Genomic DNA, 23,836 nt, shown 5'->3' with positions numbered 1-23,836 from the left:
TAATCTCAACCAGGGAATTCCTCTCAGAAAAATCCCCCATTTCTCTAAAACATTTTCCTTCCTCCCAGCTCGTGCTCTCCTCCACTTTGAAGAGGTCTAGTTTCCCCCCACACCCTGAACCAATGTTGTGCCATCAGTCACCTCTTAACCCCCCCCCTCCCTTTCCAGCAGACTATCCTTCATTCCCCTCTGGGTTTACTCCACTCCCACCCTATCATTTTTTTCTCTCCCTCCAAACTCATATGTTCTCTGCCCAATGTCATTCTGCCTTTCTTAATCTGTCTTGCCTCCATTGCAACACAGGCCTACACTAGCATTTCTCTCTCGCCTTTGTCTATATCACAAGGGTTAGTTGCAGAGCATCACTCAAAAATGCTTTAAAGGGGACCTATTATGCAAAACTCACTTTTTCAGTGCTTGTGCATATATACAGTATTGGGGTCTCTGATGGGCCTCCTAACACTGTGGAAAAAAGACAACTCGGTCAGTTTTGTGTGAGCTGTCAGTTTCAGAAAACATGTGGTGAAACAAGCCGATCAGCTTTGCTGCACTCATATACGTCGTCGCAGTAATATACATGACTTCAGTAGAATTAGAACCGCGAAGCTGTGAGCTGAACCGGGAGCATCGAAGCTAAAGGCTCATCTTGGGAAGTGCCCTGTTGTTAGCTGCAGAGACCAACACAAATCTTTTAAAAGAAAGAGGAATTAATACCAACTGTCCGTGACAAAACTGCAGACGAGGGAAATGTAAGTATTTAAAAATGAATTCTGCTGTTTCTTTCTGTGTGTGTCTCCACGTTAGGTTGACTGTACTTTAGGCGATTCACTCTGCGTTTCGCTAAACAAAACTGTCGCTGAATTTATTTTCTTTTCAGACGTTTTCGTATTTTGAATGAAACATAAAAGCCCCAAGCCCTGCTGTATCCCACAGTGCTCCAAGCTCTGCGCTGCTCACCGACAGATACCACGGTGAAAGTCAGAACAAAGTTTTAAATGAGGCCTCGTAGATCTAATATTAGTGACGATTCAGCAACTGGATTGCTTATTTCTTGCCTCAAATTTGTTCAGAAAAAGATTCTGGTGGACTGATTAGGTGAAATCAGTGAAAACGAAAGTAAAACGAGCCCGGAGTAAAGCTCAAACCCCATTGGTTCACAGAACCCGGAACTTGTGCTCAACTCCATTGGCTTACAGAACTAGGGGCCTCGGGAGGGTGGCTCCACCCACTCTCAGCTCTGATGTGAACAGGACACCCAGGTCGACCCGCTAATTTTGGCCACTTTACTGGCACGATGTGAGGCACGTTGAAGTTTGGGATGTTGGCGTATAAATATACAGGAATATCCATGTATCTATCCATCTTTTCATATCCCATTTAGAATCCAAAATCAAAAGTTATTGACTGTTTTTCCGCATGGGGGACTGTGAAATGTTGTGAGTGTGGGGATCGCACCATGGGGAGCACAGCAGAGAACCCCCATGCTCCCCACCGGGCTCCGAGCCAAGCCAGCATCGGCCCAAGCCGGTCCCCGTTCCCCGCTGCCGTAGGACAGGTGCGTGTACCGGCAACATCGAGTATCCATGCGGGGGTGCTCCATGCTGCTTCTACTGTAGTGTTGGGTTGTTCATGAATGATCCAATTCTATTGAAAGGCTCAAAATACTTATTTTTCCCAAATTCTACAGTTTTATGTCATTGTTTGTTTAAGTTACTGTCTCCTCTACTGTTTTGTTACTAAATCACACTAGAACTTTGACACACCCCTTTTCCAAAGTGTTGCTGACGTCAAATGGGACGTACCAGAAAAAACTGCATTTATTCTGACAATAGGGAAAGGTTTTCACGTCTGTTTTTAGCGGGTTTACCCAGGTTAAGAAAAAACCTGGGTAAACCCGCTAATTTTGGTGTAAAAACAGTATGTGTGTGCATCAGAATCACAAATACTTTATTTTGCCAGGTGCATTTAAATATACTAGGAATTTGTCATAGGGATTATTGCTGCATGTCTACAGATTGGCATTACAAAAGCTTAACAGTCTGAAAAAATATGTTTATAAAATAATAAAATAAAATAAAAAGTAAATAAAAAATGAGTAAAAAAAAAAGCAAATCAAGAATAGTAAAATATAAAAAATATGCAATTTGATCCTTCAGTATGCAGTGCACTGCATGCTTAGAGGAAATCTCTGGATTAACCTAAGCATGAACAATCAATAGTGCCATGTGCCGATGAATTTCCCAGAAAACCATCTTCTTCTCTCTGACACACACAACTACAATTTGTCCGTCAGCAGAGGGGTGTATCTTGCGGGCATAATCAGCCTAGTTCAACAGACCCCATTGTTCTCCTGCTCACTGGAAAACCCAGTAGAAAAAAATCCCATGGACAAACTACTGTACACTGACTGCTGCTACTCCTGAGGGAAAACGCTAGTTCCCATGGCAACTACTGTATTGTACTTACGAATTTATGTAGGAAAACACCAGCCAATAGTTCCAGTCGACAGCCTGTATCCCCATGAGGCCAAATCAACTGTGACACTGTCTCACAAAACACATAAGAACAATGTGGCCTCCTCAATCAATAAACAAAAAGGACTAAATTGAGTCCATTCTGCAAGAAATTATTTCAACAGCTTAACATTTTTTTCCAACCAACTTTTGAGGACATGCAAGGGGAATGGAGAAAAATCCCAATAATCATAATGAATCATACAACAGAACGATGTCACCGTGACCTTGCCATACACCAAGCAGAGCATTGCTCATTCTGCTGAATAACCATTTACTCACAATGAGCAAAAAGATAAGGTTGAAACAAATGCATTTCACTTGGACCAAAAAGCCAGGCCACAGGAGACGTTTTCATTCGAAACGGCATAGGCAGGAACAGCTTCAGGGGACTGAAATAGAAAGACGTGATTAATGAGACATAGAAGAAAGCAAAAGAGAGAGGGTGTAGATGTAAGCAAGTATGGCAAAGTAGTGGAGAAAGACCTCTGTGTAAATGATTCCTTAAAAATTACCCCCTCGAGCCCAGCAAGCTATTGCCACCTCGGCAAAGTGTTAGGTCACAAGCTTTCAGTATCCGGTTCTTTGATTGTGCAGGGACTAAATGACCAATTGACTGACTGACCAGCTGACTGACTGGATGACTGGCTTGGAAACAATAATGGCCCTGACTATATGTCTGTGCACATGCATTTTACAGACACAAGGACCTTGTAACCATTGGCCCATAGAATGGCAGCTTGCCTATTTGTGCATGCACCGGTTTCAACCAACTTATTTCCCAACTTCCCAATGATAATGCACAAAATGACACATGCATGAGAAGTCGCCAAAATGTATTTCCCATTACCACGTCTTTTGCACTTTTCTAACCTCTGCTGCCCATAGTAGTTAAAAGTGATATATCACGTTTGGCTGTAATAAAGATAACACAAAAGATTTAGTAAATGTGATTAGTTTTTAAACAAGACATTATTTGGGTTAAATCGTAAGACAGAAGTGAAAATGTGGCGTGAGAGGGAGGGTGGGATGAGGATCCGTTTGTCCCTCTGCTTCTGGTTCCCTCCGGTGTCTGGGATCAGTTATGTGATCTCCTGCGCTGCAAGAGGGAATCTAGGATTGCCATCGCTGACAGAGCCTGAGAGAGCAAGAAAAATATTCCTATTCCAGTTTTGAGAACATTCCCAGCATACTTTTCCTTCTTAAGGACTTATATGTCAGTTTAATAATTTTGCCTATTTTGGTTCCTATCTCATCAAAATATAGTTGTGCTCCGAGGCCAGTATTTTTTCATTAAGCAGAGGTTCTTTGACTTGGAATAAAAGGAGATTACATCTCATGGAAGATAGACACTTCACTCCATCTTGGCCATACTTTGAGGTCTTGCACACAACCAACTTGTTTCTGTGTGCGCGCGCGCGCACGCGCACACACAACCAACTTGTTTCTGTGTGCTCGCACGCGCACACGCACGCACGCACGCACACACACGAAAAAAAAAAATACTTCTAACAGATAAAGAATTTAACCATTTATTTTCCAGAGAATGGACTTCCTTCATTGAACTCAATGACTCCCCAGAAATATCACCAACCTTATTCTGGGAAACAGCTATGGCAGTTTTAATAGGTAGTATTATTTCATTCTCTATTCACAAGAAAAAGAAAGGACAAGAATGCCAAAATAAACTCGAAAAACTATTAAAAGACTTGCACTCCCAACAAGCCCACTCACACACTGAGCAAATCCAAAATGAGATGCAGACAATTACATCTCAACTTGATAATATCATCCATCAAAAGACAATTCCTCATGCAACGAATTACAGCAAATTATTTTAAATTCAATTACAAATCAGGTAAATTTCTTGCCAATCAATTGAAACACAAGGAAAAAACATTTACAGGATTACAGCGATCAAAGACTCACAGGGTAGGATAACATACACCCTGAAAGACATCAATAACATATTTATAGACTATTATAATAAGCTATGTCACTCAGATAATGAATCAAATAGATGAAACATTAACTCATTCCTCGATGATATCGATCTCCCTAAACTTTCCACAGAGTAGGCTACCACATTAGATCAACCACTTACTCTAGAAGAAAGCTCTCTTCTCTATGCCTAACAATAAATCACCTGGATCAAATGGCTACCCAGTTGAATTGTATAAATACTTCTGGCCACTTATATCCGCATTATTCATCAGAATGGTTACAGATATTAAGTCAACCTCCACCATGCCGCCGCACTTACATGTGCAGCAATATGTACCGTTTATTCAGTCTGATCAGCATATCTCAAAGGAACAACTTAAATACTGTTATTGTCTCTCTAGATGCCGAAAAAGCATTTCACAGAGTTAATTGGACATATCTCTTTTCAAACCTCGAAAAATTTGGCTTTGGAGAGTCACTCATTCAATGGATCAGAATCCTGTTAAACTCTCCATCTGCTTCTGTCATTACTAATAGTTACACTTCACAGCATTTCACCCTAAAATGCGGCACAAGACAAGGATGTCCGCTCTCCCCTTTACTATTCGCCATCTTTAGTGAACCCCTCGTGGCGGCCATCCTTCAAAACAATAGTAATGTTGACATACAAACAGGAAACCCTGTTCACAAAATCAGTTTGTATGCAGATGATATTTTGTTGTACTTACTGAACCCAATATCATCCCTACCAGGAGTGTTCAATCTTCTATCTAAATTCTCTGCTATCTCAGACTATTCAATAAATTGGATTAAAACCACGGTCTTACCACTTAGTGGGGAGGACTGGAATGCTGTAACCCAGAAACTTCCCTTAACCATCACAACGGGCAACATTAGATACCTTGGTATTGACATCGCCAGCAATCCGTCAGATTTGTTTACCCTTAACTTTACTCCATTGCTCAAATCCATTGAAAAAGACCTAATTCGATGGTACAACCTACCCATCTCACTAACTGGTAGGATAGCAGTGTAAATGAATATACTACCCAAATAAACTATATATTTTCAATGACCCGAGTGCAACCAACAGTACATTGGTTTAATACTCTCGACTCAATAATCAATACATTTTATTGTAAATACAAGAAACCAGGAATTAAACCAAAAAACAAAGACTGTGGAGGCCAAGCAGCTCCAAACTTCAGATACTACTATCTAGCGAACCATCTTCAATTTGTAATTAAATGGTTACAACCAGAGCAACAACTGGACCATGGATGGTGAGACATTGAACAAACAGATTGTCAGGAGTTATCAATATCTGATCTCCCATTCTTTACTGAATCAATAGGGAAACAATTGCTTTAAAAACCTATTGATCACAATGACTCTGTCAGCCTGGTGTAGATTCCTCAAACTCAGTGGTCGCACCCTCTCAATCTCAAAACAAATTCACCCCAATCTGGCACAACCCTGATTTTCTTGTTAAAAACAGACCAATAACCTTCAGGTCTGCCCCAGTGGCTGATCTGCCCCAGTGGCTGATCAGTGTTTCAGGTTTGACTTGCTTGAAGTACTCCCACCCCCACACCCCGCAATTTTAACTGCAATTGCCAACAGCACATACTGAGCACTGGGTTTTTCCAGGGTGGTGTGTCACTGATGAATCGGTGTGGGGGTGTGATTGGCCGGGGGAAGGCCGGCTGGGATGGAGTCCTGGCGGCTTGCACCTGGTGACTTAAGGTGCGGTGTGACCTGGCAGGGCTGCAGAGAGAGCCGCCGGGAGCCTTCCGTGGTCCCTGGGGGGGGGGTGCTTGCTTTTGTGGGTGTGGGTTGGGGTGTGGGGGACGTCGTCGCAGTAATATACATGACTTCAGTAGAATTAGAACCGCGAAGCTGTGAGCTGAACCGGGAGCATCGAAGCTAAAGGCTCATCTTGGGAAGTGCCCTGTTGTTAGCTGCAGAGACCAACACAAATCTTTTAAAAGAAAGAGGAATTAATACCAACTGTCCGTGACAAAACTGCAGACGAGGGAAATGTAAGTATTTAAAAATGAATTCTGCTGTTTCTTTCTGTGTGTGTCTCCACGTTAGGTTGACTGTACTTTAGGCGATTCACTCTGCGTTTCGCTAAACAAAACTGTCGCTGAATTTATTTTCTTTTCAGACGTTTTCGTATTTTGAATGAAACATAAAAGCCCCAAGCCCTGCTGTATCCCACAGTGCTCCAAGCTCTGCGCTGCTCACCGACAGATACCACGGTGAAAGTCAGAACAAAGTTTTAAATGAGGCCTCGTAGATCTAATATTAGTGACGATTCAGCAACTGGATTGCTTATTTCTTGCCTCAAATTTGTTCAGAAAAAGATTCTGGTGGACTGATTAGGTGAAATCAGTGAAAACGAAAGTAAAACGAGCCCGGAGTAAAGCTCAAACCCCATTGGTTCACAGAACCCGGAACTTGTGCTCAACTCCATTGGCTTACAGAACTAGGGGCCTCGGGAGGGTGGCTCCACCCACTCTCAGCTCTGATGTGAACAGGACACCCAGGTCGACCCGCTAATTTTGGCCACTTTACTGGCACGATGTGAGGCACGTTGAAGTTTGGGATGTTGGCGTATAAATATACAGGAATATCCATGTATCTATCCATCTTTTCATATCCCATTTAGAATCCAAAATCAAAAGTTATTGACTGTTTTTCCGCATGGGGGACTGTGAAATGTTGTGAGTGTGGGGATCGCACCATGGGGAGCACAGCAGAGAACCCCCATGCTCCCCACCGGGCTCCGAGCCAAGCCAGCATCGGCCCAAGCCGGTCCCCGTTCCCCGCTGCCGTAGGACAGGTGCGTGTACCGGCAACATCGAGTATCCATGCGGGGGTGCTCCATGCTGCTTCTACTGTAGTGTTGGGTTGTTCATGAATGATCCAATTCTATTGAAAGGCTCAAAATACTTATTTTTCCCAAATTCTACAGTTTTATGTCATTGTTTGTTTAAGTTACTGTCTCCTCTACTGTTTTGTTACTAAATCACACTAGAACTTTGACACACCCCTTTTCCAAAGTGTTGCTGACGTCAAATGGGACGTACCAGAAAAAACTGCATTTATTCTGACAATAGGGAAAGGTTTTCACGTCTGTTTTTAGCGGGTTTACCCAGGTTAAGAAAAAACCTGGGTAAACCCGCTAATTTTGGTGTAAAAACAGTATGTGTGTGCATCAGAATCACAAATACTTTATTTTGCCAGGTGCATTTAAATATACTAGGAATTTGTCATAGGGATTATTGCTGCATGTCTACAGATTGGCATTACAAAAGCTTAACAGTCTGAAAAAATATGTTTATAAAATAATAAAATAAAATAAAAAGTAAATAAAAAATGAGTAAAAAAAAAAGCAAATCAAGAATAGTAAAATATAAAAAATATGCAATTTGATCCTTCAGTATGCAGTGCACTGCATGCTTAGAGGAAATCTCTGGATTAACCTAAGCATGAACAATCAATAGTGCCATGTGCCGATGAATTTCCCAGAAAACCATCTTCTTCTCTCTGACACACACAACTACAATTTGTCCGTCAGCAGAGGGGTGTATCTTGCGGGCATAATCAGCCTAGTTCAACAGACCCCATTGTTCTCCTGCTCACTGGAAAACCCAGTAGAAAAAAATCCCATGGACAAACTACTGTACACTGACTGCTGCTACTCCTGAGGGAAAACGCTAGTTCCCATGGCAACTACTGTATTGTACTTACGAATTTATGTAGGAAAACACCAGCCAATAGTTCCAGTCGACAGCCTGTATCCCCATGAGGCCAAATCAACTGTGACACTGTCTCACAAAACACATAAGAACAATGTGGCCTCCTCAATCAATAAACAAAAAGGACTAAATTGAGTCCATTCTGCAAGAAATTATTTCAACAGCTTAACATTTTTTTCCAACCAACTTTTGAGGACATGCAAGGGGAATGGAGAAAAATCCCAATAATCATAATGAATCATACAACAGAACGATGTCACCGTGACCTTGCCATACACCAAGCAGAGCATTGCTCATTCTGCTGAATAACCATTTACTCACAATGAGCAAAAAGATAAGGTTGAAACAAATGCATTTCACTTGGACCAAAAAGCCAGGCCACAGGAGACGTTTTCATTCGAAACGGCATAGGCAGGAACAGCTTCAGGGGACTGAAATAGAAAGACGTGATTAATGAGACATAGAAGAAAGCAAAAGAGAGAGGGTGTAGATGTAAGCAAGTATGGCAAAGTAGTGGAGAAAGACCTCTGTGTAAATGATTCCTTAAAAATTACCCCCTCGAGCCCAGCAAGCTATTGCCACCTCGGCAAAGTGTTAGGTCACAAGCTTTCAGTATCCGGTTCTTTGATTGTGCAGGGACTAAATGACCAATTGACTGACTGACCAGCTGACTGACTGGATGACTGGCTTGGAAACAATAATGGCCCTGACTATATGTCTGTGCACATGCATTTTACAGACACAAGGACCTTGTAACCATTGGCCCATAGAATGGCAGCTTGCCTATTTGTGCATGCACCGGTTTCAACCAACTTATTTCCCAACTTCCCAATGATAATGCACAAAATGACACATGCATGAGAAGTCGCCAAAATGTATTTCCCATTACCACGTCTTTTGCACTTTTCTAACCTCTGCTGCCCATAGTAGTTAAAAGTGATATATCACGTTTGGCTGTAATAAAGATAACACAAAAGATTTAGTAAATGTGATTAGTTTTTAAACAAGACATTATTTGGGTTAAATCGTAAGACAGAAGTGAAAATGTGGCGTGAGAGGGAGGGTGGGATGAGGATCCGTTTGTCCCTCTGCTTCTGGTTCCCTCCGGTGTCTGGGATCAGTTATGTGATCTCCTGCGCTGCAAGAGGGAATCTAGGATTGCCATCGCTGACAGAGCCTGAGAGAGCAAGAAAAATATTCCTATTCCAGTTTTGAGAACATTCCCAGCATACTTTTCCTTCTTAAGGACTTATATGTCAGTTTAATAATTTTGCCTATTTTGGTTCCTATCTCATCAAAATATAGTTGTGCTCCGAGGCCAGTATTTTTTCATTAAGCAGAGGTTCTTTGACTTGGAATAAAAGGAGATTACATCTCATGGAAGATAGACACTTCACTCCATCTTGGCCATACTTTGAGGTCTTGCACACAACCAACTTGTTTCTGTGTGCGCGCGCGCGCACGCGCACACACAACCAACTTGTTTCTGTGTGCTCGCACGCGCACACGCACGCACGCACGCACACACACGAAAAAAAAAAATACTTCTAACAGATAAAGAATTTAACCATTTATTTTCCAGAGAATGGACTTCCTTCATTGAACTCAATGACTCCCCAGAAATATCACCAACCTTATTCTGGGAAACAGCTATGGCAGTTTTAATAGGTAGTATTATTTCATTCTCTATTCACAAGAAAAAGAAAGGACAAGAATGCCAAAATAAACTCGAAAAACTATTAAAAGACTTGCACTCCCAACAAGCCCACTCACACACTGAGCAAATCCAAAATGAGATGCAGACAATTACATCTCAACTTGATAATATCATCCATCAAAAGACAATTCCTCATGCAACGAATTACAGCAAATTATTTTAAATTCAATTACAAATCAGGTAAATTTCTTGCCAATCAATTGAAACACAAGGAAAAAACATTTACAGGATTACAGCGATCAAAGACTCACAGGGTAGGATAACATACACCCTGAAAGACATCAATAACATATTTATAGACTATTATAATAAGCTATGTCACTCAGATAATGAATCAAATAGATGAAACATTAACTCATTCCTCGATGATATCGATCTCCCTAAACTTTCCACAGAGTAGGCTACCACATTAGATCAACCACTTACTCTAGAAGAAAGCTCTCTTCTCTATGCCTAACAATAAATCACCTGGATCAAATGGCTACCCAGTTGAATTGTATAAATACTTCTGGCCACTTATATCCGCATTATTCATCAGAATGGTTACAGATATTAAGTCAACCTCCACCATGCCGCCGCACTTACATGTGCAGCAATATGTACCGTTTATTCAGTCTGATCAGCATATCTCAAAGGAACAACTTAAATACTGTTATTGTCTCTCTAGATGCCGAAAAAGCATTTCACAGAGTTAATTGGACATATCTCTTTTCAAACCTCGAAAAATTTGGCTTTGGAGAGTCACTCATTCAATGGATCAGAATCCTGTTAAACTCTCCATCTGCTTCTGTCATTACTAATAGTTACACTTCACAGCATTTCACCCTAAAATGCGGCACAAGACAAGGATGTCCGCTCTCCCCTTTACTATTCGCCATCTTTAGTGAACCCCTCGTGGCGGCCATCCTTCAAAACAATAGTAATGTTGACATACAAACAGGAAACCCTGTTCACAAAATCAGTTTGTATGCAGATGATATTTTGTTGTACTTACTGAACCCAATATCATCCCTACCAGGAGTGTTCAATCTTCTATCTAAATTCTCTGCTATCTCAGACTATTCAATAAATTGGATTAAAACCACGGTCTTACCACTTAGTGGGGAGGACTGGAATGCTGTAACCCAGAAACTTCCCTTAACCATCACAACGGGCAACATTAGATACCTTGGTATTGACATCGCCAGCAATCCGTCAGATTTGTTTACCCTTAACTTTACTCCATTGCTCAAATCCATTGAAAAAGACCTAATTCGATGGTACAACCTACCCATCTCACTAACTGGTAGGATAGCAGTGTAAATGAATATACTACCCAAATAAACTATATATTTTCAATGACCCGAGTGCAACCAACAGTACATTGGTTTAATACTCTCGACTCAATAATCAATACATTTTATTGTAAATACAAGAAACCAGGAATTAAACCAAAAAACAAAGACTGTGGAGGCCAAGCAGCTCCAAACTTCAGATACTACTATCTAGCGAACCATCTTCAATTTGTAATTAAATGGTTACAACCAGAGCAACAACTGGACCATGGATGGTGAGACATTGAACAAACAGATTGTCAGGAGTTATCAATATCTGATCTCCCATTCTTTACTGAATCAATAGGGAAACAATTGCTTTAAAAACCTATTGATCACAATGACTCTGTCAGCCTGGTGTAGATTCCTCAAACTCAGTGGTCGCACCCTCTCAATCTCAAAACAAATTCACCCCAATCTGGCACAACCCTGATTTTCTTGTTAAAAACAGACCAATAACCTTCAGGTCTGCCCCAGTGGCTGATCTGCCCCAGTGGCTGATCAGTGTTTCAGGTTTGACTTGCTTGAAGTACTCCCACCCCCACACCCCGCAATTTTAACTGCAATTGCCAACAGCACATACTGAGCACTGGGTTTTTCCAGGGTGGTGTGTCACTGATGAATCGGTGTGGGGGTGTGATTGGCCGGGGGAAGGCCGGCTGGGATGGAGTCCTGGCGGCTTGCACCTGGTGACTTAAGGTGCGGTGTGACCTGGCAGGGCTGCAGAGAGAGCCGCCGGGAGCCTTCCGTGGTCCCTGGGGGGGGGGTGCTTGCTTTTGTGGGTGTGGGTTGGGGTGTGGGGGGCGGCTGTCGGCTTTTGCTCCTACTGGGCAGCTTCTGTAGAGTGGGTGCCCCGGGTAGTGGAGGGCCAATATATCTGGCGGCCTGCTGGCGTCGGCGGGGAGCCTAACATCCATCTGCTCTGCGCTGAGCACACTCTGCTACGTGGATGGGCACTCAGGGCTTGTGGCCGGGTGTGGGTCTGGCCGGCTTGCCTACTCGCCCTGTGACTGGGTTATGCTCCTTGGGGCCGGGCGGTTGCTCCACAGGCTTCCGGCTTTTGAGACCGGTGGTCTTTTGTGGCTGCATGGCGGGGTGCTCGGGGCTTTCCTGCAGTCATGGGGTGTCTATGCAGCTGTGGAGGGGGCTTTGGGACCCTTTCTGCTGCATGGGGGCACCACGACAGGATACAGACCTTATACACAAGAACCAATTGGGATCAGTCCTGTACACTCGCTGGTGGGGACACGGACACACACGGACACACACGGACACACACGGACACACACGGACACACACGGACACACACGGACACACACACCTGGTTGCATTCCTCCCTCAATTTCTGCCATAACCATGACAGGAAGAGGCCACGTGCCCAATTGCTGTTCCAGTTTTCCCGGACCTGATTAATCTGATTTTCAATACATGTTTGTTTGGTTCTATGTTTAATTATCGGTGGTGAATCTCCCCCTCTTGGGGTAGTGATTAGTTGTTTATAGACCCAAACATGGGAAATTAGTTCTCCAAAGAGGGGGATTGGTGGCGGCGCTGTATACCAAAAAACTGTGATCTTGTCATCCTACATTTTGTCCACGGGACAGAGTTATTGCAGCAGTTCTTGATGATTTTAGAATGAATAAAGTGTTGCATTGCAGGTTGAGAACTTGAACTCCACTTGCAGACTAACTGTCCTAGATGCAATAGCATACAAATACTGTGTGTAGAGAGTAAGAACTCAGAAATATAAATATATTGATGATAAACATTGCCCTTTACGCAAATTATCCGATTGATTTTTCAAGAATCAAAGTAAATATTCTTTAAACTAATACATTTCTTTGTGTACAAACCAATTGCAAACGATGCATTCTAAAACGCTGTTATAGTTGCCTGCCAAGAGGCTAATTGAGTGGTAAACAACCACCTAGCAGTCAGTGTTCATTCTCTTCTTTGCACTACGTAGAAGGAATTAGACAAAAACATACCTTTGTTGTGAGACATACCACAAAATCTTGAGTGTGAGAGTGTTTTTGACAGTAAGTACAAGGACAGAAAAATAAAATGTACAAAGAAAGACAACTTAAGCGATATTGCACTCACTTTGGTTTTCTTTCTCGATTATATTCTTGTTGTTGTATAGTCTACTGCATTACCGCCACCTACTGGACTGGAGTGGAGCTGTATCGACGCGTGCAAAAATGACGCCACTTTTTCGTACTTCAGCAGACTAATTTGCATAATCTTCACAGGTCTCTGACCGCGGTAGAAACGTAGATAAAATGGGCTGAAGGAACATTTTAGTTCCTGGAAAAAAAGTTCCTGGGACTAAAAATTCTTGTTTGTCTAAATGTTTATCGTCACCAACGACACCATGGGTCAGGCGTAACTAAGCTCCATAGTGGTTAGTGCAAATACCAGTTTGCAGGAGGCTTCACTGGTAATAAATCATGAGTCCTAAACAAGAAATATGGTCTTTTTTTTTTTAAACCTGTGCTGTCAGCACGCTGGGCAAACAACAAGAGTATTTGGAGTTCAAGTTGTCAACCTGCAACTCTTTAATTATTCTTAAATCATCGAGAACTGCTGCAATAACTCTGTCCTGTGGATGACCTGTAGGATGACAAGAGCACCAATTTTGGTTAGAGAGAACCACCACCAACCCCCCTCTTTGGAGAACTATTTATCATGTTTGGGTCTATAAACAACTTATCACTACTCCAAGAGTGGGAGGATCACCACGGGTAAGAAAATTAAACAGAGAACCAAACAACATTTACACAAAAATATAAACATTGGACGACAACATGTATTAAAAAATAGTTAATGAGGTGCAGGAAAACTGGAACTGGGCGTGGATCCAGGCCCCGCGCTGACCCTATCCGAACCCCCTTCCCCGCAGGCAAGCCGACGGGACCCCCATGCCCACCCACGCCCAGCATAAGGGCAAGGCCCGCCCCACCGCAGCCGACCAGACCCCCGACCCTGCATGAGCGCCAAGTGCCCATCCACCTAGAGTGTTCTCAGCGCGGGGCACATGGATGTTAGCCCCCATCCCCCGCCGATGCCAGCAGGACGCCAGATATACCACCGGCACTCGGGGCTCCCGCCACAGAGAGCCGTGCAGCAGGTACACAAGGCAGACTGCGCTCTCTGCAGCCCTGCCAGGTTGCAGCACACCTTAAGCCACCAGGTGCAAGCAGCCAGGACTCCAGCCCCCCCGGCTAACCATGCCCCACACCGACCGGCCAGCGACCGGCCACCCCGGAAAACCCCAGTGCTCAATGTGTGCTGTTGGCTAAAATTGCGGGGTTGGGGGTGGAGTCTTTCGGGCAAGTCAAATCCGAATCACTCGCACCACTCCAGCCCTGTAGACCCTGGTCTTGTGGAGTGTTGTTCAGAGTAGGATTTGTGTTTGAGAGTGAATGTGTTCTAAGCTAATATGAGTGGGATTACAATTTTGGGATGGACGAGAAGCACGCTGGGGCAGGAGCGTGACTGGCAAGGTGGCAGCTGCCCACCACATCCCCACCCACATAGCTCGCACCCCACCCATTACGCAAGCCCTAAGCCTATTGTGTGGTGTATGTGCTGAGTATGAGTTTTGGCACTGGGAGAGAAACGCGAAGCGCGACCAGATCAGGGCGCTGCAGGCCGGGGAACAACTATGCGGACCCCCTCCTCCCAGACCCGACCGTGCCCTAGCAGGCCCACCTCCTGTACCTGGTGGCACTCAACCTACACTCAACCTACAGCGTAAAGGGCATTGCAAAAAAACAAAACAAAGAGATGCCATAAAATGGTTAACAGGATGAAAAGCAGGAAATGTTTTAAATTTAAATCAATTCTAATTAATTCATTTAATTCTAAATCATGCTACATAATTGTTACCTTTGCCTGATCGCAATTATTTGGGCTGACTGCATTAGTTTTATAAAACTGTAAAGATTACAGTGTTTGCCCCCCAAATTTGATGGGAATTATAAACTATTATCAGAAATATAACAACAAAATAAAATTAGAGTTAAGTGCATTTCCATCAGTTGAATGGAGGAACCGTCTACCCAATTTTCTATATTCCAATGTGAAATCTTAATGTCTCTTCTTCATAAGATGGATCTGTATTATTGTACATATATCGTATGCATGTATTATACTATTACTACACTATAAGCTTATACTATGATAGTCTCACAAAACCAACAATAAAAAAAATACTTTTCAATTGTTATTTCAATTACAATAATTACAATTATTTGTATGACAATTAATGGTCAACTAAAATGTCATGATGGTCCCAAATAGACAGGAAAATGTTGTTGTAGGTCTAAATCTTAATTATTACATTAATGTATATAGAACTATAAGAAGCGAGAGCAAGTGTGGGGTTAAGAGATATTTGGATACATGTAGATGTCCTTACAGTGACATTACAACACAATTCACACAAGGGATTAGATGACATCCTCTTAGATGCAATTACAATTAGACACTTGCTCTCAGAAAAAGAAAAGCTAACTTGAAGAGGCCTGTGTTTAAATTAATTAATGCAATGATATTAAGAGGTTTGGAAAAAGTAATTACAGTACAACACTTATTTTATATTAAGAGGAAACAATTACTATAGTGTAAAATTCTAATTCCAATAAGAGCATTTAAACATGTGAAAGGCAGAGGAAACAAGTGGGATGAACTAGTGGCAGTGCTTCCAGTGAATCTGAAAACTGGAAAACCACAAGTAAAATGAGGTTAAGAGAAATGTAGGGCAGACTTCCTGGATCCAATTGATAGAATAGTGAAGTTACACAAGGAAAATCTCTTTAGTAAGACACTGATAACTGTAACATAGAGCTGTAATACACAGATGAGATACCATTCATCATACGGCATCTCAACTCCTCATGCAGGAGATGGGAAAACATGTTGCCGCTTGGATAGAGCTCAATGGGTCCGATTGAAATTCCCAACAGATATGCATTTGGCAGCTAGGATTGCCACTATCAAACTGAAAAACAGGTCAAGCTTTATGAAGGTGAGGAACTTCACTTTTGGAAAATAAATGAATGTAGGTGATGGCTATGAGTCAGTGACAGACATTACAGACAGTAGGAGGTGGGCTACAGTGGAGCAGCTGCCTATTACAGCAAACAGCAATGTGCGAAGCAGAGGGCAATAATTCGAGATTCTGCCTAAAACCCTTGCTTACAGGTCTGCTGTTGGGCCTTTTTCATCATCAACGCATGGGTTATTTATTGTCTTTCGTTTGTCGTTTTGTCTTCGTCGTTTTTTTTGTAACATGCAAACTGGAACTGACGTACATTATGACTACTGTTACCCTGGCAGCAGCAAACAGGAAAATAAACAGAGCCAGCCCCATGCTTACCTTTGCTTAGGATTTACAAAGAGAAACCATAATGGGTCTAGGAAGGATTTGCACATGCGAAATGCTCGATGTAGCCCAAAAAAAAAAAAAAACAATTTTTCTTGATCTGCATATTTACTTACTTTGCATTTTTTCTACATTTCCCTTTCAATTTGGAGTTACTCTGAAAGGTTCTATAAATGGGAGTGTTGAGGGCACATACACATGCCATGCTGACATCATGGATTTAAATAGGCCAGAGTTTGGTGAAGTGGACCATCTTCAGCCCTGCTACTTTCCATTATACTGTATACAATTGGCAGAAAGTAATACTCAAATAAGCCATATCATAAACATGGAGTTAATCTCAGAATAAATAGAAGGAAAGAAAATAAAGAACAAAGGTCGTATCCAAAAGTGAACAATACTCACAAGAGTGCTCCCCATTATTCTCTGATTTAACCTTTTTGTATTCTCTCGCCAATAAAACAACTTGTTGTTTGCAGCTCCGGTTTATCCACCACATATGGTGGATAAACCTAGTAATAGAACTTCGGAATTATACAAGGATAATTGAGATTTCTCCCACTCATTTAGTATTTAAAGATATTGTAGACCAACACCACAAATATGTAAAGAAATAGTGATCTTTTGCTTTTGAAGAGACATTGAGACATTTTTGAAGTTGATTTGGAATGCAGTTACACAAACATTACAAGCAGAATACTTGATAAGAACGGAATTGCCTGTCTCTAATTGGCCTAATGGGGGGGGGGGGGGGGGGGTGACAGTGCACCGAATGCAATAGTACATGTTCTACACGTTCATATACATATGACTGACTTAACGAAACGGTCCATCAATCAACATCAGGCTTGCACAGGCAAGTTGGAAGTCAGTGAATCCAGTCACCAGCAGCTCCACAATGTGCGACTTGAGTGCTTCCAGAGATAATGTGATCCAAGTGCTGGGAACTGGCACTTCAGTTCACGACGCACACACGCACACATCAAATTTAAAAAAAATACATGAGCTGGATTATCCATGTCAACAAGATGATCCCGATAAAAGCTCCACCGCGACACCCAACCCTTAAATGCAATCATTTTTTAAATTTGCAATTGAGATCCAGATATCCTTTTGGGATTTAAACAAAAGATCTTTATGAATCCCACCAGCAAACTAGATTCAGCTATGTGTTCAAGACAAAAATCAACCAATAATTTGAAGTAATTAATAAATTTCCATCTCTGTGTTCGTGATTACAGCAGTTGCCGGCACAGGCACAGGCATGCATGGGTGGACCGCATAGCACAGGTACTGATGTAGACACAAATAGTACATTCTGGTTCTAAGCTCTAAGTAATGGGAGATAAATAATTATATCGGCAACATGCCCCACATACTGGCCATTGTGTGATCAAAGACATTCTGTATTCATTACATATACACTCACTGGCCACTTTATTAGGTACGCCTGTTTAATTGCTTGTTAACACAAATAGCTAATCGGCCAATCATATGGCAGAAACTCATTGCATTTAGGTATGTAGACACGGTGAGGATGACTTGCTGAAGTTCAAACCGAGCATCAGAATGGGGAACAAAGGGGATTTCAGTGACTTTGAACATGGCATGGTCATTGGTGCCAGACGGGCTGGTCTAAGTTTTTCAGAAACTGCTGACCTACTGGGATTTTCACGCACAACCATCTCTAGGGTTTATAGAGAATGGTCCAAAAAAGAGAAAATATCCAGTGAACAGCAGTTGTGTGGACGAAAATGCCTTGTTGATGTCAGAGGTCAGAGGAGAATGAGCAGACTGGTGCGAGACAATAGAAAGGCAACACTAACTCAAATAACCACTCGTTACAAGCAAGGTATACAGAATACCATCTCTGAACACACAACACTTCGAACCTTGAAGCAGATGGGCTACAGCAGCAGAAGACCACACCGGGTGCCACTCCTGTCAGCTAAGAACAGGAAACTGAGGCTCCAATTCGCACAGGCTCACCAAAAATGTGCAATAGAAGATTGGAAAAACCTTGCCTGGTCTGATGAGCCTCGATTTCAGCTGCGACATTCAGATCGTTGGGTCAGAATTTGGCGTAAACAACATGAAAGCATGGATCCATCCTGCCTTTTATCAACGGTTCAGGCTGGCGGTGGTGGTGTAATGGTGTGGGGGATATTTTCTTGGCACACTTTGGGCTCCTTAGTATCAATTGAGCATCGTTTAAATGCCACAGCATACCTGAGTGTGGTTGCTGACCATGTCCAAACCTTTATGAGCACAGTGTACCCATCTTCTGATGGCTACTTCCAGCAGGATAATACACCATGTCACAAAGCTCAAATCATCTCAAACGGGTTTCTTGAACATGACAATGAGTTCACTGTACTCCAATGGCCTCTACAGTCACCAGATCTCAATCCAATAGAGCACCTTTGGGATGTGGTGGAACGGGAGATGGCATCATGGATGTGCAGCCGACAAATCTGCAGCAACTGCGTGATGCTCTCTTGGCAATATCGACCAAAATCTCTGAGGAATGCTTCCAACACCTTGTTGAATCTATGCCACGAAGAATTAAGGCAGTTCTGAAGGCAAAAGGGAGTCCAACCCAGTACTAGCAAGGTGTACCTAATAAAGTGGCCGGTGAGTGTATATTGAAGAAGAAGAATCTTTTTTTATTTGTCACACGGCATGCACTCATGCAGTGACGGCGACCAACACACACACGCTTCAAATGGTGGCTGGTGAAATGAGATCTCTGATTTTGACTCCTCCTTTTGTCCTTCCTCCAGGGGGCAGCCAGAAGCAGTGGGCAGGCATACAATGACGCGGGGACCAATTACAAATGTCCATCGCTGGTCAGACGACAATGTTGTGCATGTTTTTGGTGTGGATCCTTACTGATGTTACATGGAGGAAACCCCATGTGAGCATGGGAAGAACATACAAACTCCACACGGAAAGGACCCTAATCTGGAGATAACCCGACGAAGCACGGTGCCAACAGTGCAGTGGAATGCACTGCATCACCGTACCCACCATATTGATTAGTAATCTATAAGAGAGCAGATTGACAAAGATATGGCAACACACACAGTCACTCTGGCATGAATGAAACTTCTATGTTTAAACAGAGGAAAGCCCAGCACATATGATGTTGCTGTGGTTCCCCGGCTCACGCAATGCATGTTTAATTACTTGTGACTTTCATTAGCTACAGAGAGCTGGCGGCACAATGCTCCTCCTAAGCAGGCTGTTCCCAACATTTTTCGCTTAAAAACATCAGATAAAGCAATTACCACGACAACCGCCTTACTATCTAATTAAGAACAACTATTCTGTATATTGTAGTTTATCACAGAGTGACACAGCCCAAGATTTCCTGAAAAACTTTTAGAGAAAAAACTCATTGCCTATGGTTGGATGTATTACCGTAGTATTAAGTGAACAGGATTTAACATAAGTGAAATATTATTAAATTTTAGTTGCTGCTAGTTGTTGTTGTTTTTCCTTGAAATATGTCTAATCAAATCGTGAAAGCAACCAGCTAATGTTGACAGTGGATGAGCAATTCATTTTCAATTTTCTCAATGATGTCACCAATTAATTTTCAGACAACACAAACTTAATAGCAAACTACACTGTGCTTCGACATCTCTAAAAAAGGATGTAAGAAATTCCAAATGACGCGAGATAAGCACACTACACTAAAACTCTCAGTACTGGTACTACCGCTTGGCACTGCTTGGATCTTTTTCGATCTCTTCTTTAGCACCAACTTCAATAGAGCGACAGCAGACTCGCCACCCCACGCTGGAAATTAAGTTAGCCTGCAATTCACAGTTTTACCATTTTTTCAAACAGGGTAGCAATGGGGGTTGTCTTACAAATAAATCTTTTTCAATTCTTTCTCAGTGAGTCACCATCATCCTAACTCATTATCTACAATGTTGCCTTTATCTTCCTGTCCACCACATTTATATTTGTTAATCAGTGCGGCCAACAATATTATGTACAACGCAACCAAAGGATTTACATCGATCGGCTCTGCACATGGACGAGCATATTGTCCTCTTTGTTTTATATTCATAATTCTTGAAAAGTCACACATGGCAATACAACTTAAGCAAATACCAATATACTAAAGATGAATGCAGATAGTGTCACACGCCTGTGTTGCAATATATTTGCATTTCAATTTAAAAAGGCTTGTTAAAGCAAAAAAGGAGTAGTTTAATACATTTCCTGATCTGTGATCCATCTGCACGACATCTGCACTGAAGTGAGAAACTAGTAGCCACTTTAAAGTCATACACTGAAGGCTTTATAGCAGTAGAAAGGGGTTCAAGTCTATTGGTGGGTTGTTATAATTTGCATAAGTCCATCTGATTGGAGAGGGAAGTCCAGGATTATGGATATTTGAAATCAAATTCTATTTAATTCTAATTCATTAATTTTCATTATTTATTTAATATTTTAAAAACGTTTCACAAGTAAAACAATTAATAAAACCAGTACTATAATTTGTTATTTTTGTGTAGGACAGGTATAAACAGTATTTTTCCACACATAAATACTTACAGTAAAATAACTTATTGAAATAAAACCTCACAGTCAGACCAGTGCGTGTGTGCCTTTGCTTTGTGAACCTGACTTGACAGTGGGCGAGACAATGCTCCCTTCATTCCTACAAAAGAGCCGTTCAAAAGAATCTTTCAAGAGAAGTTTGTAATAAAGAGGGCCATTATTTTCCAGTGGACACCTTGTTTGATTACACTCTTTAAAAAAACGGCTGACGTGGCCGGTGGAGCTGCAACAGAGGATTCAATAGGAAGCAGCACTTACTGCACACCACGCAGTCCCCGTACGCTGCACCAACGAGTTTGTTGGACTTCCACCGTGATACCGTGGTTCACATGTGTGTATTGAGTTGTAGGGGGCATACCCAACTGTTCGATAACATACCGTCGACCGTTGCATCCCTACTCTATAGCCAAAACATCAATTTCAATACCTGCTGAATATATGTGAATAGGTTAGGGGAGTGAATTAATAGAAATAGGGGTGTATTTGTTTCCATTATTTCAGTTTGACCTTATGATATTTAATTATATTTTATAATTATTTGCTTTGAACAGTGGCTGACCCAACATATTAACCTCTTCAGTCTGGAGGACAGAAAGTGGAAAAAATATTAAAATAAATAATTGAATACTACAGCTGAAATCAGCTGCACTCTTATGTATTAAAAACAAAACTGGTCTTTCAAGGGCAGAGCCTAGTGACTGGAAACTCTCTCCCATTAGGATTTCTCCATGGTGGATCACCTCTTGTCTAGACACTGACAAAACCATCCGTCATCTCTGAAGGAATTAATTAAAAGAGGCAACAAGAAACGATCGGATGACTGCTTCATGATCTTTGCCAACACAAATTGGTCTGTATTGAATTATAATCCATGTAATCCAGATTAAATCCTATAGAGAGCATTTACAAATTGGCTAACAAAATAATTTCTCTTATCACCTGGTAAATAACCATGGACCGCAACTTGCAAACTCTTTAGGCTAGTTAAATCCATAAGACTGAAATTAGCAATTTAGCTAAAAACTCTACTCTGTGTTTTATTCGTCCTTCATAACAGCAGTTGTTACTACAGGATTTGTGTAGTTCTTCAAGAACAAAACACCCTGGTTCATTTAAATCCAAGTGACGCAAAGATGATCTCTGCTGAATGTTATACTCTGGTCTATTTTCCAGAGCTCTGCATTAAAAAAAAACAAAAAACATCTGTTGTGAAGGAACATTAACTAGCACCGAAGAAAACAATTTATAAAGGTAGGTGGCCAGATACATTAAAAAAAACAAAAACAAAAAACCTTTTCATTATACATTGCAGGTTGCTGTGCATTGAGGGATTTGAACCAAAGTTGAGAATGAACCTGGAAAGTTTGGATTCCTGCACACACTGCTGCAATCAAAGTCAATACAACCCACAGCTAGTTACACACCGTTGGTTTACGAATCCCCAAAAAAACCAACCAAGTGCATTTGCAGCAGTAGTCACAGCTTTTGTCCTGAGGAAACCACAGTAAGGCATTACTGACCCAGAATGAAAACTCACAGAGTTATACAACTATTATTAACATAGACACTGTAAGGAATTTCAAGAAGCAGTCTAACTATTAAAATGCCAATCAAAGATTTCTGTTTTGTTGTTTTTGGCGGCACCTATGGTGGCAATTTAATTGCAGGTGTGATTTTGGACTTCACTTCCAAGAACAGTGTCGCCTGTGAGACGTCAGTCCGTTGCCTTCATTTGAACGTCATATTTGTTTATTTTTCTTTGGATTTGCACTTGTTTTTGAAGTTTCGTCGTCAGTAGTCATCAATCTTTTCTGTGTTTATTCGGTCATATTAAACTTCTACTCGGAACCCTAGCAGATGCCGGAAAAAAAAAGTACGCCATCTGACTTTCCAGCCGGCCACCGTCCCTTTGGTGAGGTTATGTGTGAACAGCAGGAGCTCGCTACTGCTGCCGCCGGTCCTTTCACAGCTGCACCTATGGAAATTCTTGTTACGACTTTTACCTCTAGATAGTCAAGTTTGATCGTCTTCTCAGCACCCAGCGCAGGAGCTGCAGAGCTGAAGAAGAGCAAGTCTGCGTTAGCTCTGCCTACCCTCTCTGGTGGACCAACCACTGCTGTGTGATGGAAAACGAGTCACAAACGGTGCGCCGCTTGTGATTTTTCCCGGGAATGTCGCCACCGACACCCGGTTCTTAATACGAAAATACAAGTACTCCTCACTTAACGACCTACATGCTTAAAAACCGTTCTGACTTACGACCAGCTCTCTAACCTGTATTGAGTCTGTATTGAGCGCTACGTGCAAGACCGCGAGCGTCAAGCCTCTCATCGCATATCAGTGTTCTCAGTCTCAGTCTCAGTCTCAGTCTCGTTCCCACAGTCTGTCAGTATTCACTACACTAGTGTTCGCAATCGCTTAGCCTTTCCTTTCACCCTTACCGTGAAATAACACGGGTCCTCACTTATCGACCAATTCACTTAACGACCTGGTTGTAGGAATGGAACTCGGTCGTTAAGTGAGGAGTACCTGTACTGCAAATGCAAGGGCTTTAACCACTGGGCCATAGGCTCAATCCCCTTTGTGTTACCTCATTCGGCGAAAGCCACTCAGGC

The 23,836-nt window shown here is 42.1% G+C and overlaps 1 protein-coding gene across 1 annotated transcript in view; it reads right to left on the bottom strand.

Annotated features, from left to right (window-relative positions):
* The window catches only part of LOC307239242 (guanine nucleotide-binding protein subunit alpha-11-like), a 45,746-nt gene that overhangs the window by 20,251 nt on the left and 1,659 nt on the right, over positions 1–23,836 (bottom strand). The gene's annotated exons all lie outside the window — the stretch shown is intronic.

Source organism: Zeus faber (genome assembly GCF_960531495.2).
Source record: "Zeus faber genome assembly, chromosome: 1".
NCBI lineage: Eukaryota > Metazoa > Chordata > Actinopteri > Zeiformes > Zeidae > Zeus > Zeus faber.
The sequence above is the reverse complement of the archived record's forward strand: the minus strand, read 5'-3'. Positions and strand labels throughout refer to the sequence as shown.